We start from the raw sequence: 16,425 nt of genomic DNA, 5'->3' as shown, positions 1-16,425 counted from the left end.
CGGAACCTCAGCTATTTCTGAAGTGATTTATTTATTTATTTATTTATTTTATTTCACTCGCTATGCGAGCTTGCGATGAACAACATGTGTGATGAATATGAACCTCGTCATGATTGGGCGAATATGGAAAATCCGCTACCGAAGTTGGGCGTGTTTGCCTTACCACCCCTCACTAAACGCGCGTTAGGAAGTATGTCCGAGCGTTTCCAACAACCTCTTTTATATGAATGGACAGAGCGTATAAAGACGAACGGAACGATGTCACCCATGTTAACCCTTTGGTATTTGTAGAAAAGCACTTACGCGCCGAAAAAGTGATTTCTCTCTCCTTTTTTTTCCTTTCTTTTTCTTTTTTTCCAATGAAGCGACTTTGCGATTTTTGATATGGACGCCTGCAATACCTAGAACCTAAACAATCGAGCAATGAGTACAGCAGCATATTGGCAATAAGCTTGGAAAAAACTAAGTGCATGGCCTTAATAGTTACGAATCTACGAGAACTGAATTTTTTTTCTTTTACAAATCAATCAATTAGAACTGAAAATTGTGAGGAAGCATAGTGCTCGAAATCAACAGTCTTGAACATTTCCTTAAAAAAAAAACTCTAAGATATATCAGCTATTTCCTCCGCCAATATACTTCTTAGTAAGTAATAGGCTGCAATATATATATAGGAACGAAAAAATCACCACCCTACTGGATTCTGCCTCAAATCACCCTGTTGTGCTTGTGCCTATCCGTCCGTGGCTCTCGTTTTCTTTTCGCCTTCCTCTTCATTATTTGTTAGTTAGCCTCATCAAGTGTACAATAAAGGTTATGCTGAACGGCTACTGCAAATAACGAAACGACGTAGCTGCTGCAAAAGAAAGCTAATTGCTAGCAAATACCATTACGTGAGCACCTTGATGTACAGTGCCGGAAAAAAGTTTACGGAACACGAGGGAGGCGATATATTAATTAGACGAAAGGAAAAAAAAAACGGGGGAAAGGTCCGGCGCATTCCTTCCTCCGAGTGATACGCTAGCAGTGAAAGGGTCCGCACCGACTTATAGACATATGGCTAGGTACCTGTTTGCAAGTGTGTACGGTACCGTTCGCTGCAATTGTGTCACCCTGGGGAAGGATTGCGCGAGAGCGTGTTCCCTAAACTTTTTACCCGGCACTGTACGTATGTGGTTCTTTTTATTATATAAGTCACGCAATTATTCGATACCGTAATATATTTATTCTTCATCTGTGTAACGCTGAGTTGTGTTCTATGACCCTTGTGTCATCAAGATGCAAATAATAAACTATTACAACCACATGTGTGTGATGACCTTCTGTATGATCATCCTTAGAAACGAACTTTCTGCACCCTCTGAGCGAAATTACAGCAAATTTTCTAACCGAGCAACGCCTTTTCTTGCGTGGCTAATTTCGACGAAAAATATTTCAAAACAATACACTTCGAAAGGCTTTTTTTAACGCAGAAAAAGCGTGACAATCTGCAGACTCTTTTTGCGCTGCGAATGGTCTTACAAGCGACGTCGGACGGGCTTTGGTGATGTAGCTGCCGTCATGTCACATGAAGCGCAGGCCTGGAATCGAACAACAAACATACAATTTTTAGGTTTATTTCATACGCTTCCATACGATTTCACTAAAGCATTCAAAGCATTTAAATTATTATTAAAGTTGACAGAAATTGTATGCGATGAGCTCTTTACCTGGTTTTCCAATGACCTTGACAGTAGAAAACGATTTGTTCATGCGAGTAACGCCGACTCGTCCTCCGTAACAGTTACATCCGATGTTCCCCAGGGTTCGGTTCTGGGTCCTTTGATTTTTTTAAATTCTCATAAATGATGTAGGAATGGGTATTGATCTTAAAATGAGCTTTTTGCCGTTGACTGTGTACTGTGTAAATAGATCAATGGCGGTGATAAGTATGCATGTTTAAATAATTGTTTGCAGAAGATGGCTGACTTGTGTGAAACATGGCAGTTGCCTCTTAACATAAACAATTGTGTGGTTATGAGTGTCACTCGTAAAACGAAACCGCTCACCTTTGATTATTATATTAACTCAATGAATCTCCCAAGGGTCCCCGAATACAAACACCCGGGCCTTTCTCTTACGTCAGACTTGCACTGGAATAAGCCCATCCAATACATAACAAAGAAGGCTATCGAGAAATTATGGTTTCTAAAACGTCATTTTCGTGAGTGTACGACTGATACTAAATTAACGACATTCAGAACATTAGTCTGTCCTATTTTGAAATATAGTGATGTTGTTTGGGACCCTTACACCATAGCGAATATCCGACTTCTTGAATCCGTTCAAAGGAGATCGTTACGTTTTATTTTCAAGTCACACCTCAATTACTTCTCTTTACGCACGGAGTATGTTAATACCGCTGGAAGAACGTAAAAAGACTCATAGGATCTAGTTCTTTTTTCAATTACTTAATGGTCAATTTCGAATCCATCTCAAGACAACATCACTCCATACGTACCCAGAACAACATAGCTAGAACACCAGCGCACACTCAACGCATTGCAGTGCAGGGCTAACTGCTTCAAATATTCGTAATTTCATAGAACCCTCGAAGAATGGAATTATCTCTGATCTGCTGATGTCTCACACCTCTCGGTCACGGCGTTTGTGAAAGGCCTAAACGCAGTTGCATGATGTGATATATGCCTCGTTATAAATTATTTCGGACTTTCTGTGACCCTCCTACTTGGGCCCTTTTAGGGTTTGTAGTATTTTATAAATAAAATTAATACTGTCATAACCATAGAAACTGTTCCGAAATGTGGTTCGCGAAAACTGTCACTGTTCCGTTTTAAAATTGTGCTGCGTTGTGTGGTGTATAACTTCGTATAACTTCGATACTTCTTTTATACTTCCTCGTAAGAAAAATCATTCACTTGCCGAGGGGACAAGTTCGGTTACATGTACAGAAATACCTCTTATCTCAACCGAAAGCTAAGAAAAATCGTTCCATTGTAATTTTAAGACCATATCACTTCAAAGGTCGAGCCCAGGTTTAGTGAAATTCCAGAACCAAGCTGCTTGTAGCTGAGGGTGTATGTGAACACTCTTCTCACCTAATGTCGTATTAATTCAGCATTTGCATGCTCCTACTTCTGTTCTGTTGAAGGAATCTGCGGTGACGTACTGAACTACTAACATCTATTCGCGAGAATTTTTCTCGTTTTTGAATGAAAACAAATGTAACAGCCGATTTACGACATCAGCTTCAATTCGGCGTTCGCTCGACCTTTTTAGCTGCTCAATATAATTGCGACCTCAAGGTATGTGCGAATATCATATTGACAGAACTGTGATCAATGCCCGGAGTAGTACTAGAATGCAATAGTATTGGAATGTATACATATTAGAATTCTAAGTGAACGTCAGAAGTTTATTGCGAAAATTTTCTGCTACACAGTGAGCACCAACCCAGCACACAATATTGAACCCATCTTGGCTGGTCACTGGCGACACGGGTCCAATATGGGACCGGTTTTGCCAAAATTTCCCCCATATTGACTCAAGCTTTGCAATATGGGCCCCATATTGAATGAAAATGCAGAAAATGGTACATAACCGTGTTGTACCAAGTGCCCAAGCAGCACGGCAAGATTGGACGTTGAAGCGTGTGAAATGCATATTCAACGAGTCGTTACATTCAACAACTTCCCACAGATGACACACATTGTTCGAAAGAGACAACGTACGAGGCAATCCCACTGTAACGTGCACTGTAACTCAACCACTCAACGTTCCACTTGCTGCAAACAGCCGCCATCTTGCTTCGTGATGCCAATACCAATCGGTCGAACCGACTGAGAGCGCGGTCGTTTGTCCGAAATCACGCGTCCTACATCTAATGCGCATGCGTGACACTCGGATCGGACGTTTCATTCGTGCTAAAATATCGCTGGTCCCTCTAATGACAACGGAATTGCGGCAGGTCAAGTAAGAAACACAATGTTTGATAGTAAGTGATGTAACGCTAGGTGCTTTCAAGTTGCTGCAGGCAGTCTGAACCAGTGTTGGGGATTTGAATATGAGGATTTGGTTTAAATCCGGATTTAGGCCTGCAGGAAAGAAGGTGGATTTGATTTGGGATTTGATTTGCGGCAATGCTTAAAGCTTGGATATGATTTGTGATTTGATAACAGATTTCTGCGGGATTTCGATTCGGATTGAATCACATTCAACCGAAAGGATTTGAATCCGGATTGAATCACGTTTTCTTGAAAGGATTTGAATCCGGATTGAATCACGTTTTTCTGAGCGGATTCGTGCCCACAGTGAAGGTGGATCCCACCATTTCAAGAAAAGCAAGCTGCACATGCATGGACTCCCCTCCTACTTTTGTTGACGCACGCAATAGTCCTCTCCCCTCTTTCCGCGTGTTCGGAGGCTGGTTCATTTTCCGGACAGCTGAAATATCACATGCTGTCTGCTAGAGCCGCAGTCGAGGCCCAACTGTAGGCCGTTGTTCCTCGCAGCACAGTGGTGCTGCATACGCCGCATCGCGTTAATTTGCCTTTCTTGGTCATTCCTGTACCTTTCATTTAAGTGTTCTGGCTAAATCCGCTCCGATTTGGTTATGGATTTGACAAATCCGGATTTAAACGCGGATTTGATTTAGCATCCGAAATAGAAATCCGGATTCAGAACGATTTGATTTGCCGCAACATTTGAAATCCGGACTTGATTTGGATTTGATTTAGCATTATCAGTAAAGCTAGGATATGATTTAAATCTGATTTGTTTCCACAAATCCCCAACACTGGTGTGAACTGCTGAGGCGTATGTCCGTGTCCGTCACGAAAGTGTTTCGCCCCTTTGTACTCTAGGAGCGGGTTGGCAATTTTGGGTTCATACACCGTTGGGATCCTAATGTAGGGTTCTACACTCTAAAAAATATAACTCCTTTTTGGGTGTAATTTGACGATACCCTAACTGACTCCTTTTTTGGTGTATATATACACCCTCTGGCAAAACTACACCCCTCAGAAAGGGTGTTCTCTGAACACCTCTTTTGGTGTAATCTAGCGGTACCCTAACTGACTCCCTTTTTGGTGTATGTCTACACCCCCAGGCAAGACAACACCCTTCAGTAAGGGTGTTATGCCGAGGGCAACAGAAACACAACGGTTAAAATAACAGGCATATTCTTTATTCGGATTACCTATAATACACTGCATGCACTGCAATAACAACACCAATAGTCACCGCACAATACAAAACATAAAAGTGTCCACCAACATGTCGACCAAGATGAAGGTATTACGGTTAGGCCAAGAGAAGTCCTGCCTCTGTAGTGAAAGAAAAAATGAACTGTGAAATGTCTTAATCAAATTAAGGGCGAAATACAAATTACATGACAGTTACGCAGATAGCTGAGGCTAGAGAAACACAGCCCTCGTCAACATGCAAGCAGCTCAAGAGAGAAAGTAAGACAATCGATAAATGATGATGATGATTGAATTTATTGGCGCAAAAGCAACTTAAGCTATAATACGCCAAAACCATGGTAATATTGTGACTAGTTAAAAATCAGATGATTATACTAAAATAACGTAGAAATTAAGAAGCACACAATCATAGTGTAGTTAAAAGACCAATGTCCCTACAAAGCTGCAATCGGTAAAGGGTCAGCGAAGTGTCGGTAGCGAGACCCGAACCCATACCTCTCTGATTTCTGGTCAAGTGTATTACCAATTACACCATTCTGACATCGCCAACACGCAAACTTGCCAGGGCCTTGTTCAGAAGACGCGCACAGCCATTGACTCAGCACATCTGACCGGGGAAATCAGAGGGTTGTGGCCTCGTGGTTTCATTGCCCGCTACCTCTCGCCTCTTGAGTTGTGACTCTTGCCAGCTGCCTTACTTGCTACCACAAATTGCACCAACTTCGTTTGTTACGTATACCCCTTGACTTTGCCTAACGACCACATGTGACGCGCGACGACAACACAACGCACACACCGACAACACTTACCAAACAGCACGCTGCAGCAAGACGCTCGGACAAGTTACTCGATCCGATGGGCACGGCGCATCTGTTGCTTGCATCCGTTCGAGACCAGAATCCTAATCCATCAGATCAGAACCATAATCCTTGCAGTGTCATACTAAACTCAGATGGTCAAATGACCTGTAGTTCACAAAACGACCTCCCCAAAGAACACGAAAACTTCCAGAACTAACTCCAACCGCCATAGCTGGAGAACACAGAGTAAACAGCACACTGTTGCCAGGCCTGTCGTAGCGAAACGTTAGAAATTTGATGGCCAATACACCTTTTTCACACCAATTCTCGAAATTACACCCTGCAGAACGGGACATACACATATTACACCCATTTCAGACCAAAACCAGGGTGTATTCTTTTTCCTGAGGGTGTAATAAGGGAGTAAAACAATTGATACACCCCAAATACACCCCAATTACACCTAAAAGGGAGTTTTATTTTTTAGAGTGTAAGGGATGTTTGGCATTGGCAGTTCCGTGGGACAGCTCCCTCCATGGGACTGGGTCCTTCAGCAGGACGGGCGTAGCACCTGTTCTTCGTTTTTAGGGCGATGCAGTGTTGCTTTTGCAACGCTATGCAATGTGGATCAATAAGAAGATCTGCAGAAATGAGTAAGCAAAAAGACGAGAGAAGTAATACCAGTGGTGGATATTATACAGGATAATGCTTTATTATTACACGGACTCCCCGTTGGCGTTATCACGGTGCAAAATGGGCTTGGTATGGCAAAATGGCAATGGGCACGGTATATTGGTGCAAAACGGGCTTGCCAATACGGGCAACCCATATTGGTCCAGTATGGAGTCTGGTTGCTCTCCCCTTATTGGTCCCATATTGGCAGCCCATATTAGACCAATATTGGTAATCTTGGCAGCCCATATTGGTCCAGTATTGGACCAATATTGGCGTGCTGCTTGGGCAAGCTCGAAGACTAATTCCGCACTGGATGAACACGAGAGACTCTTTGTGGAAATGTTTGTGCAGCCACCTGTGTTCTGAATTCTGTGGCATTGCATTTTTGTTACGAGGACAAGCGCTGTAACAGGTCGCAGATGCATGTCAAGGGAAAAACTAACACTGGGACCCAGACTTCAGTGGGATTGGCTGACTCATGGCTCCTAAAAACACCGATACAAAGTACACGGTTAGCCGAAATAAAGAACGATTTTTCGTCAGCTTCGCGGAGAATGCCGCTTGCACGGCGTACACGCCTTAACTTTTTTCGGTGACGTAAAAACCGAGTGCTAAAACCGTGTCAAACTTTTTTATCTTACAGACTTGTTGCTGCGAATTATGGAAAATGAAAAACCACTCACCCTATTCCGGCGTTTTCTTGAACTGACGGGAACCTTCCGGGCTTTGTAATTAACCCTTGAAGGCATATTAAAGGGACTATGAAATTTCCCGAACCCCCATACTTTTTTTCGATGGAAACTGTTCTTCCCGCAGAGAAACTAATATGCCACAAATTTTTCCGGACGAAATCGCTCCACTCTGCGAGGAGCGCGCGCTGGAAATGTCTCTTCCGCGTTCCTCCTCTCCCGCGCATATTTCCCTGCCGATGGTGTAACTGTACGGACCGCTCTTCGGTTCCCCGTTACGTCACGGGTGTTGCACAATGGCAAGTAATGCCGCGAGCTCGCGCTGTGGCTGCCGCCACTGCCGAAATCTGCCGATCGCGCGAAAGCTGCTGTCATGGAGATTTCCACTCCCGATGAACGCATACGCGGGATCCTACGGCGCATGCTCCTGGCGGGATTCCTCGGCTCGGCAACACGTCACGATGACGTGTTGCCGAGCCGGCCGTGGTCGCGTCAAGTTACCCGTTGTGTCTCCGCTCGGCAGCTCGTCACGGCGCGGCGCCAGCTGTCCTCCCTTCGCCGCTCCGTTTAAATTCGCTCCCGAGAAATCCGCTCGCGCGACGAAAGTAAAATTTCGGTTCTAGACTCAGAAAATGTCTCCTTTCGAACGAAACGAAGAAAAAAATCGTTTCATAGTCCCTTTAAGACGTAATATCGTAAGAGAGTTTAGGCTGCTACGAAACTGCGTCAGTGCGGATATACAAGCGACTCAGAAAGCGGTATACGGCGTTGGAAATGTTTTTACAACGAGTTCAATGTCTCCACGTTTTTTTTTCCCTTACAAACAAACAAACAAACAAACAAACAAGCAAGAGGGAGCTTTTTCGTCTTTTTTTTTTGCGATATTCTCACAAAGATGCTGCAGTTCCCATATAAACTTTCAGTTCATGATACTCGTGATCACTTCCATCGTCGGTAGCTCCTCCAAATAGCTTCGTTGAAATTTTTCTTTGTGGTCGACCTTCAAGGGCGGTTGTAAAGGCGGACCCGCATACGGAGTTTTCGCGACGTGAAAACGTCGCGGTCTCGACGGTTTTCCTCTCGGCTCCGATAACAATAAGTCGCAGACCTATGTTTCGCGGACGTCTGGAGTAAGCGGGTACTTGAGGCAACGGCGGAGGTGACTCCTCGGCCTTGATCAGGCGGTGCCTGCAGGAAGCGGTCGCAAGCACAGCAGGTGTGTTCGCGTCGGCGTGAACCGATAATGAAAGTAGCAGACGACAAAGTTGGCGTACGAACGAAGTGGGCAACACAACTGAGAACAGATGAACATTCCTCTCGTCCCGGCTACGAAACACCCAGATTCTTGTGACAGTTTGTCTGCCTCTATCCTTGAAAGGCCTATACGGTCTCACAAAATGAGAGGGCTGTCCTCACCGCCTTCTTTTTCGTCTTCGTGGATTTGTGTTGCCAAGTTATACGCATGCAGTATTGTCTTTTATATTCTAAACGTGAAACCCTCACTTATGTTCTTGCTCGTGACAGAGAACGCCGCTTGGGGCTCCGAAGGCCAATCATATCCGATGCCGCGCAAGGAACCGTCGTTAAATCGTCGTCTGCGGGTGGGCTCGGCGGTTGTCCGTCGGGCTGATGTCACGACTGCGGAGCGCGGCGCTTTTGCGTCGAGAAAAACCTTCCGTATGCAGATCCCGCTTAAGACCATGCTGTTCAGCAGCAAATAAGTTACGGGGCCTCCACTTCTCCTTCCCCTCCCTACCCCTTCCCTCTCCCCCGAGCAACGTGTCCCAAGTCTACATAGGCAGACCGCATGTCCATACAACGTCGCCCCCCCCCCCCCCCCGCCACACACGCACACCTCTATAATTATTAAACAAGTGGCATGGCCGTTCTGGCAAAGGCACCCCCTCGTTCGCGGAAGCCGAAGCAGTACCTTGAGAGCTGGTGGGTTCGAATTCTACCCATGGTTGTGCTGTGTGAGGTTTTCCCTTTTTTTTTTTTTCAGTGGACTTACTCGACGAATATCGGCACAATTCCTCTTGACGTCGGCACAGGACGCATACTAACAATCCTGTCCCTCTCTCCTTCATATGCTGTCCTCTCTCTCTGTCTCTATCTGTTCACCTCTGTTTATCGCCCATGGCAGTTGTTACGTCTCGGCACTAACGCGGAATTTAAAAAGAAAAACATATAAAACAAAAAAACGCGGAATCCTACCTATAAAGATAACGTTTAATGCTGCTTTCAGCATCACATAGCCGCCTAGATTATTTGTATATGTATGAATTACCTCGGACATTAAACACCCGGCCGTAGTAACGACATTGGCGAAAAGTACTTGATATATCTGCTGAACCGGATCATGAAAGTAGTTCAAAAATTTGGTGAACACACTGCTCCGTTAGCCTGTGTCCTTGCGTACCAGGTGCGACCTATTAAATTGTAGTGTGCATCACTCCAACAGAATTCCACGAAATTCAATACATACACACACCTTACTCTCAAATCTAGGTCACTCTCTGGGATTGTGAAACGAGTTCATTGGAGCGGTCGTTAACCTACTTGGACAAATGGGCTAAAATTGCCACCTACGTCAAATATGAACCACAAAAACCCCCGCTTTTTAATCCAGCTGTTTGGCACGAATCCGTATCACGGTGAGTACGCATCTTCTATTACGCTTTGGCAATACAGGGTTTTTCACGAAATGTGTGAAAGGACTTTAGCGCATACTTCCATGCAAAAGCATGTGTTTTGCTCGATATGATTTCGTATCTGGTTAACGAAAAAAAACGGCTTCGGTCTCGATTTGCAACAGATTTGAAGGTTTGCATGGTATGCATAAGTGCACGTTTTGCAAGGCACGTTTGGCATATTTCGCATGAAAATGCATGCATAGTGCATACTTTGCCTTAATTTCAGATAGGCAGGAACGAGAGCTTTCTCCTTCTCCTTCCTTTTTTTTTATCATGGCAGATTTTGCGGGTTTCGGGAATATCTTGGGTACTCTTCCACTGGCCTCCTTCACGAACTGTAGGGATTTCCTTCCCTCGTCATCCTTTCATGCGAACGTTTTTGGAATGGGGTAGGGTCCTGCACTCAACGCAGGGAAACATCCCACATCATCATCATCATCATCCATTCATCTATGTTGTTGTTGTAGTTCCACAAAAATTCCGATCATACTCGAATATTTCTATGAATATTTTGATGTTTCGGTCGGGTGTGGCGTTCAGTGTTCGGTGCCGTCTTTACCCTCAGTGGCCTTCATTGGGATGATCCTTGCACCCCGGTAACCGCCGATTGGCGAAGTTACCCCATCATCTGCTTAGAGTTTATCAAACATGCATTCACTGCATTGTTTTGATACCAAGAACACAGAAAAACATTGCATATATTAAGGGCGTTTATTGCATATCTCGAAGATTTTTTGTGCGTATTGGATGCATATTTCAAGAGTTTTTAGTTCGTATTTACCCGCGTTCTTTTCTTTTTCTTAGACACCAGCTTTACAAAGTATTGTAGCGCGTCACTGATTTAATGGTTCTTTATAAAATCTGAAAAGTCAGTTCAAATATTTTTGTACGAAGAACTTGATATTCGTTTCATGAATGAGGATCGTCCACAGGGTTGCGAAGATCGAGTTCAGGGTTGCGGAGTTGCCGCTCCGGAGTTGGAATGATTCCGGAATGATTCCAGATTTATCACAGCTCGGAATGGAATTGGAATCGAATGGCGGGAACTGTCCTAGGGATGGAATGGAATGGGAATGGAAGCAGATGGAAGTAGGCAGTTTTTCACAGGAATGGAATTGGAATGGAATGGTTTGGGCGCCCCGGTGGCTGCTGGGCTAGCCAGTACGGTTACCGGACCATTTGCTTTAATTGATGAAATTGACGGAATGGAATGGGGTTGCCAAGCCCATTCCAGGAGTGGGAATTGGCCATACCTTTTCATTCCGAGGAATTGAAAGGAATGGAATTATCACAAATCTCCATTCCTCGGAATGGAATTGGAATGGAATTGTTGGCCCCATTCCGCAACCCTGATCGCGAGCATAGAACTCGCAAGTGTTCGGGGTAGAAGGAAATCATCGAGTATCGGACGTGCTATTTTTTAAAGCACCCATTGTTACAAGGGCGTCACGTTTTCTCGCAGCATGAGCAACTTCAGAAATTTTCATTACCGGATCGGTCAAAAATAAAATTTACATACATTTCAAGAACCACGAGCAGAGCTTATATCGAAACCAGGAAACGCAAACTTCTAAACATTTTTTTTTATGGTTTTGAAAACGGCGGCGTAGATGATAGAGTTAATTCACAGCGGCCAAATCCAGCCTACCAATGCAGTGCCATCAAAGCTCGTTTTTGAACATCATAGGACTTAGAACGTTATTGTGAAGGGACTCATTATTTCATTCCCCACATCACCATCAGCAATGGGGTAGAGTATCGCCCCTGGCGATGAAACTCCCCATTCATCATCAGTTGTTGATTCACAGCGGAGAACTATGGGTTGTAAGAACTACAGGTGAAACGATCGGTGAAACAATGTCGGTAGACCAATGACCAGGAAACCAAACAGAATTTAGTGTCCGCAGAATGCTCTTCCTCCTTGGTCATACACTTCGTCTTCTTTTCAGTCTATATACGCCATGAAGACGTATTCTTGCACGCTTGCCGCGTGCGCCGTCATCGTTGTGTGCTGTCTTCAATCGGTTGAGTGAGTCTGATTATATAGCTATATTAGTTGATACGTCCAGGAAGCCTTCTTTAACAATCTGCTGATTGCCCGAGTAGGCTGAAACGACATTATTTTATGCAACAATTCTACCGAAAGCGTTTCGATGTCGCGTTTCTATTTTCGTTCTGTTCGTTGTCGCCTAGAAGAACATTGTTGACTAAGTTAGTGCTGCCTACCCGAACACCCCTGTCCCCCTTTCCTTCGTGTTTTCCTCTCTCCACATCTGTACGCCGCTCAAAGCCACAGTTGCTTCGCGGCGCTAAGACGAAATTAAAAACAAAAAGCCCAGAGAACAGAACATTTCCCTAGTGCGTAAATTTACTTCAAATTATTATTATTATTATTGTGACGCGAATAGCAAATCACGGTCAGAGCGCCTCAAAGTTCTGCGGTTTTGAGGGTATCCGTTGATAAGGTCACGCGTGGTGTCGAACACAACAAGGAAAACACAAAGAAAAGGCAATGACCACCGTCATTTCCCCTTACCTTTGGTTAAACAAATCGTCGGTTAAGAAGGCTGCGGGAGAGACTATGCTCTTGTTTGCGTATATACGACAGCTGCCACGCCCCTGCGCACGGTTGCCAGGGCACGCAGCATGGGGCAAGTCTCTCTTGTGTTAGTAGTATCTTGCGATATAATATTGATGGTACTACTGCCCGCCGCAAATTTCGGGGAGCTGCGATTTGTCGCATCGTTCACTTGTATGTCTCTCGTCGTGTATCCATGAGAGACAAGACGGATATTTAGGCTTTTCAATTTGCTGAGATGCCTTCTCTACTCGCTTTCAGGTCTGCTCCCAAGATCGTACAGGACTCGTCACATGAGGTTCAGCGTGCTAAGCGATTTGTACCCCTCATGTTAGTAGACAGACCTCCTTCTTCTCACTTGCACTATACACTAACATCTTGGTTTTCCACATACGTACTCTAACTATAATTATTCGAAGACCGGCCCCTCTCATCTCTCATCGAAGACGTCATTCATTCTCACCGGTCTGCCTGCTAGTCATTCCGCTGATGGCCGCTCGGGGGTCCTCAGAGCCTATACTGCGCATTTGAAGTGTCCTCTTTTCTATTCTCGAAGCGCACTCTGTCTTGGCCGACGTCTGAGTCACCTAGAAACGAACAGACAAACACACAATGCATTACTAAACATCTTGAGTGTTCCATCTGAGCTCCAAGTAGTAATAGTAGTAATAAATAATAATAATAATAATAGTAATAGTAATGGTGGTACCGTGATGTTAGACGTAAGGTTTGTCTGCCTATAGTACGTCGACATGCATACAACGTACATACGACGACGTCGTTGCATGTGCCGCTGGGAAGGACTGCGGATAATTTGGACCCCCTGGGGTTCCTTTGACGTGCGCCGGAAATCTCCAACACATGGTGCTGGAAGCAATGTTTACATCCCACACATTGCTACCGCCCTCGGCCGGGATCGAGTTCTAAGTAGAGTGGACGACAGTGGACACATTGTTGTTGAGTTCGTGGAATACACCGTTAGGTTAACGGAAGACAGTTAGATTGGACAACGGAGACAGTTTTGCGACGCAATAAGTGAGGTCCCTTTGAAGCGCACCTAGCTCATGGGACCCCTGAGGCAGTAGCGAGCATCTGGCGTAAGTCTGATCTAATTACAGTCTAATCGCAGACCTAATCAAAGTTGTAGTGGGTGTTCACCATCAGGCATTACATACCCAAGCAGCACAATGTACTGAAAGCCGAGTGCAATAGGGGTGGACGGGTAGGTGGAAGGCCTTGAACAGACTCCTGAAAGTAAAGAGTATTGATAAAACGGATACCGTCCACCCCTATTGCACTCGACTTTCAGTACATTGTGCTGCTTGGGATTCGCTTGTACCCTGTGTTCTGGGTGACTTTAATAACGATGGTACTAGTGAAGCCGAAGGGGCTCATTCCAGACTAGAAATCAGATCCATACCCGTGCCACACGGCAAACTGAATGTCATTCCCAGCGACTGACATTCGCAATGAATGACATTCGTTTGTGACGCATCGAGCTAGACGAAGAAAAAGAATCTCATTCGACGCAGTCAAGTGCGTACCTTTGTGGCTGGAGTGGTTTCGGACTGCCTACCCTCGTCAGTAGAGAGGTAAGAAAGACAATGATAAACCGTTAGGAGAAATTAAACAGGAATGGAAAGTTGTGCTCCAATATTTCATCACGTATTTGATAACTTTTCACACGAAGGAACGAAGGCTTAACGCTGTTTTTCAGAGAACTACCCTCGTTCCCACACTCTCTGACGCTATTACCACTACCCTCGGGCCCGAGCGATTGACACATCGACCATATATAGGCTTCTTACTTGTCTTGGTTTGGGACACTTCGCTGAGTGTTGTCCAAAACGCAACGAAATAATACGGCAATCTAATGTTTCAGTAGTTTCAGGGAAAAGAAAGAAAAATAGTCCATGTACATAGCTTCATCCGTTCGGCCCTGGTGTCTTAATCATCGACAATGACATCATCTGCAGAGGACGTTTTTTTCTCTCTTTTTTTGTACCTCGATGCAATACAGACGAATGTCATTCAGTGCGAATATCGGCCTCTGAGAGTGACATTCAATTTGCCGTGTGGCAAGGATACCCGTCTGATTTCTTGTCTTGCAAGAGCTCCCCTTCGGCTTCCCTGGGACCATCCTTCTAAAATGACCATCCACAAAGAGTACAAGCCAGTGTAATGCTTCATGGTGAGCACCCACAAGAATTTTGCCTCTCACGTCGACGATCAGTTCACCCCACCCTCACGCAAGCTTTTGACACCTGCAACACACATACCTCTTGTTACCTATACTACCTCCTGCACCGAAAGCAACAGTGGTGTTGATGCAATGGAATCGGTGTAGACGTCATTGTTTTCTTTATCATTATCATTATTATTATTATTGTGTTTAGATACTCTGTTGTTTTAAAGCATTTTTGGTGTGACCGGTTTGAAACCTAATTAGTCCGGAGCAGAGTTCTCAGGCAAAACTCCCGCTTTTCTTTGACACACACTTTCACGAGGTATAATGGTACCTACTGTCGTGCCTATTATGTGCCGAGCCTATTTAATGCAATTTCGTTTGACTACACTGAGGTCAAGTCTGTAAGTGAATTAAAGTGTCTGTTGAAATTCCATTTCTTTAGGTAACAAATGTTAATTATCATGATTCTCTAGGCTCATTCCTAATATCTTGCATTGAACTGTTGTATCTTTGAGTTGTTCTCTATATGAGAGTTAAGCAGACATGGCATTAATGGTACTCTCCAGCGATTTGTCGTTGACGCCGGGTCCAGTGCAACAAGCAATCTGGCTCAGGCGGACACGCTAAAAAGATTGTTACTTAATAATAATAATAATACTTTATTATTTCATCATTATTATTACCTCATTTTATTTCGTGCTTGGCAATCGGCTGTGCCAAGCAGGTACTCGAGCTGCATACTAATCTCTGATTATATTTTTTGTCACCTCTCTCTAGGCCAAGGGTGAGTATTTCTTATGCCTTATTCCTTATCTCGAGTAATCAGTGTGACTTATGTTTGGCGCAGCTGCTCAAACACTAGAAGTTCTAATAAATTGCCCCTCCCCCGACTCCCACCCACAATGAGAAACTTTGCAGAACAAACTTAAGCCTGAGAATATTTCATTATGACCCCATTTCATTCTCATATTCATTTTTAATCGGTCACGCATACAAGCACGTACCTACACACGCACAATATTTCGACACCACAGAGCCATCACAGAATAGTTACAACAACCGAACACAACATTGCTAGTGTCTCCATCGTTCCCATGTTGAGTGTGCGTGACAGTTATTGAGCAATTGCACTGCATGCATTTTTTCGCGATCCATATGTTATTTGCTTCGTAATGCGTGCAAACTTGGAAGCGTTTCGAGTCGCGAATGAAAGTTTACAGCGGAAAATGCAAGCGTGCCTGCATGGCTGCCGATCGGTTTTCTCATTGCGCCATACTGTATTGTCTCGCATTCTCCAATTTCTGTGTACGCGGTGTATCGAACATAGGGCATCGTTTTTAAAGGAGCACTAAAGCGCCCACCAAAGTTCATTTCAATTACGTTGAAAGCCACTTCATTTCGTAGCGGGTGCTGTATCTCCAAAGTACCACTCTGTCATCGACGTACAAACAAAAAAGTACCGAACCCTCTCTTGCACCAACCCACGAGCTTTGCTCCACACTCTTAAAAAAAGGGTGTACTTTAACTCCTTTTTTTGCTACATATATAACACCCTTTTGTAGAGTACAATTACGCTCAAAAGGGTGTCTCCTCACTCC

General features: G+C 44.4%; 1 long non-coding RNA gene across 1 annotated transcript in view; it reads right to left on the bottom strand.

The window, feature by feature from the left end:
* Window positions 1-1,502: 1,502 nt before the first annotated feature.
* Window positions 1,503-16,425, bottom strand: part of LOC135384077 (uncharacterized) — an 82,301-nt gene continuing 67,378 nt past the window's right edge. Inside the window, exons 2-3 of the long non-coding RNA XR_010420232.1 lie at window positions 13,103-13,226; window positions 1,503-1,580 (exon numbers count right to left, since the gene is read on the bottom strand). This is a non-coding gene — a long non-coding RNA (uncharacterized LOC135384077). The remainder of the gene's footprint in view (window positions 1,581-13,102; window positions 13,227-16,425) is intronic.

Source organism: Ornithodoros turicata, chromosome 2, assembly GCF_037126465.1.
Source record: "Ornithodoros turicata isolate Travis chromosome 2, ASM3712646v1, whole genome shotgun sequence".
NCBI classification, from domain to species: domain Eukaryota; kingdom Metazoa; phylum Arthropoda; class Arachnida; order Ixodida; family Argasidae; genus Ornithodoros; species Ornithodoros turicata.
Note: the sequence above shows the minus strand (reverse complement) of the source record. Positions and strands in the feature narration are given on the sequence as shown.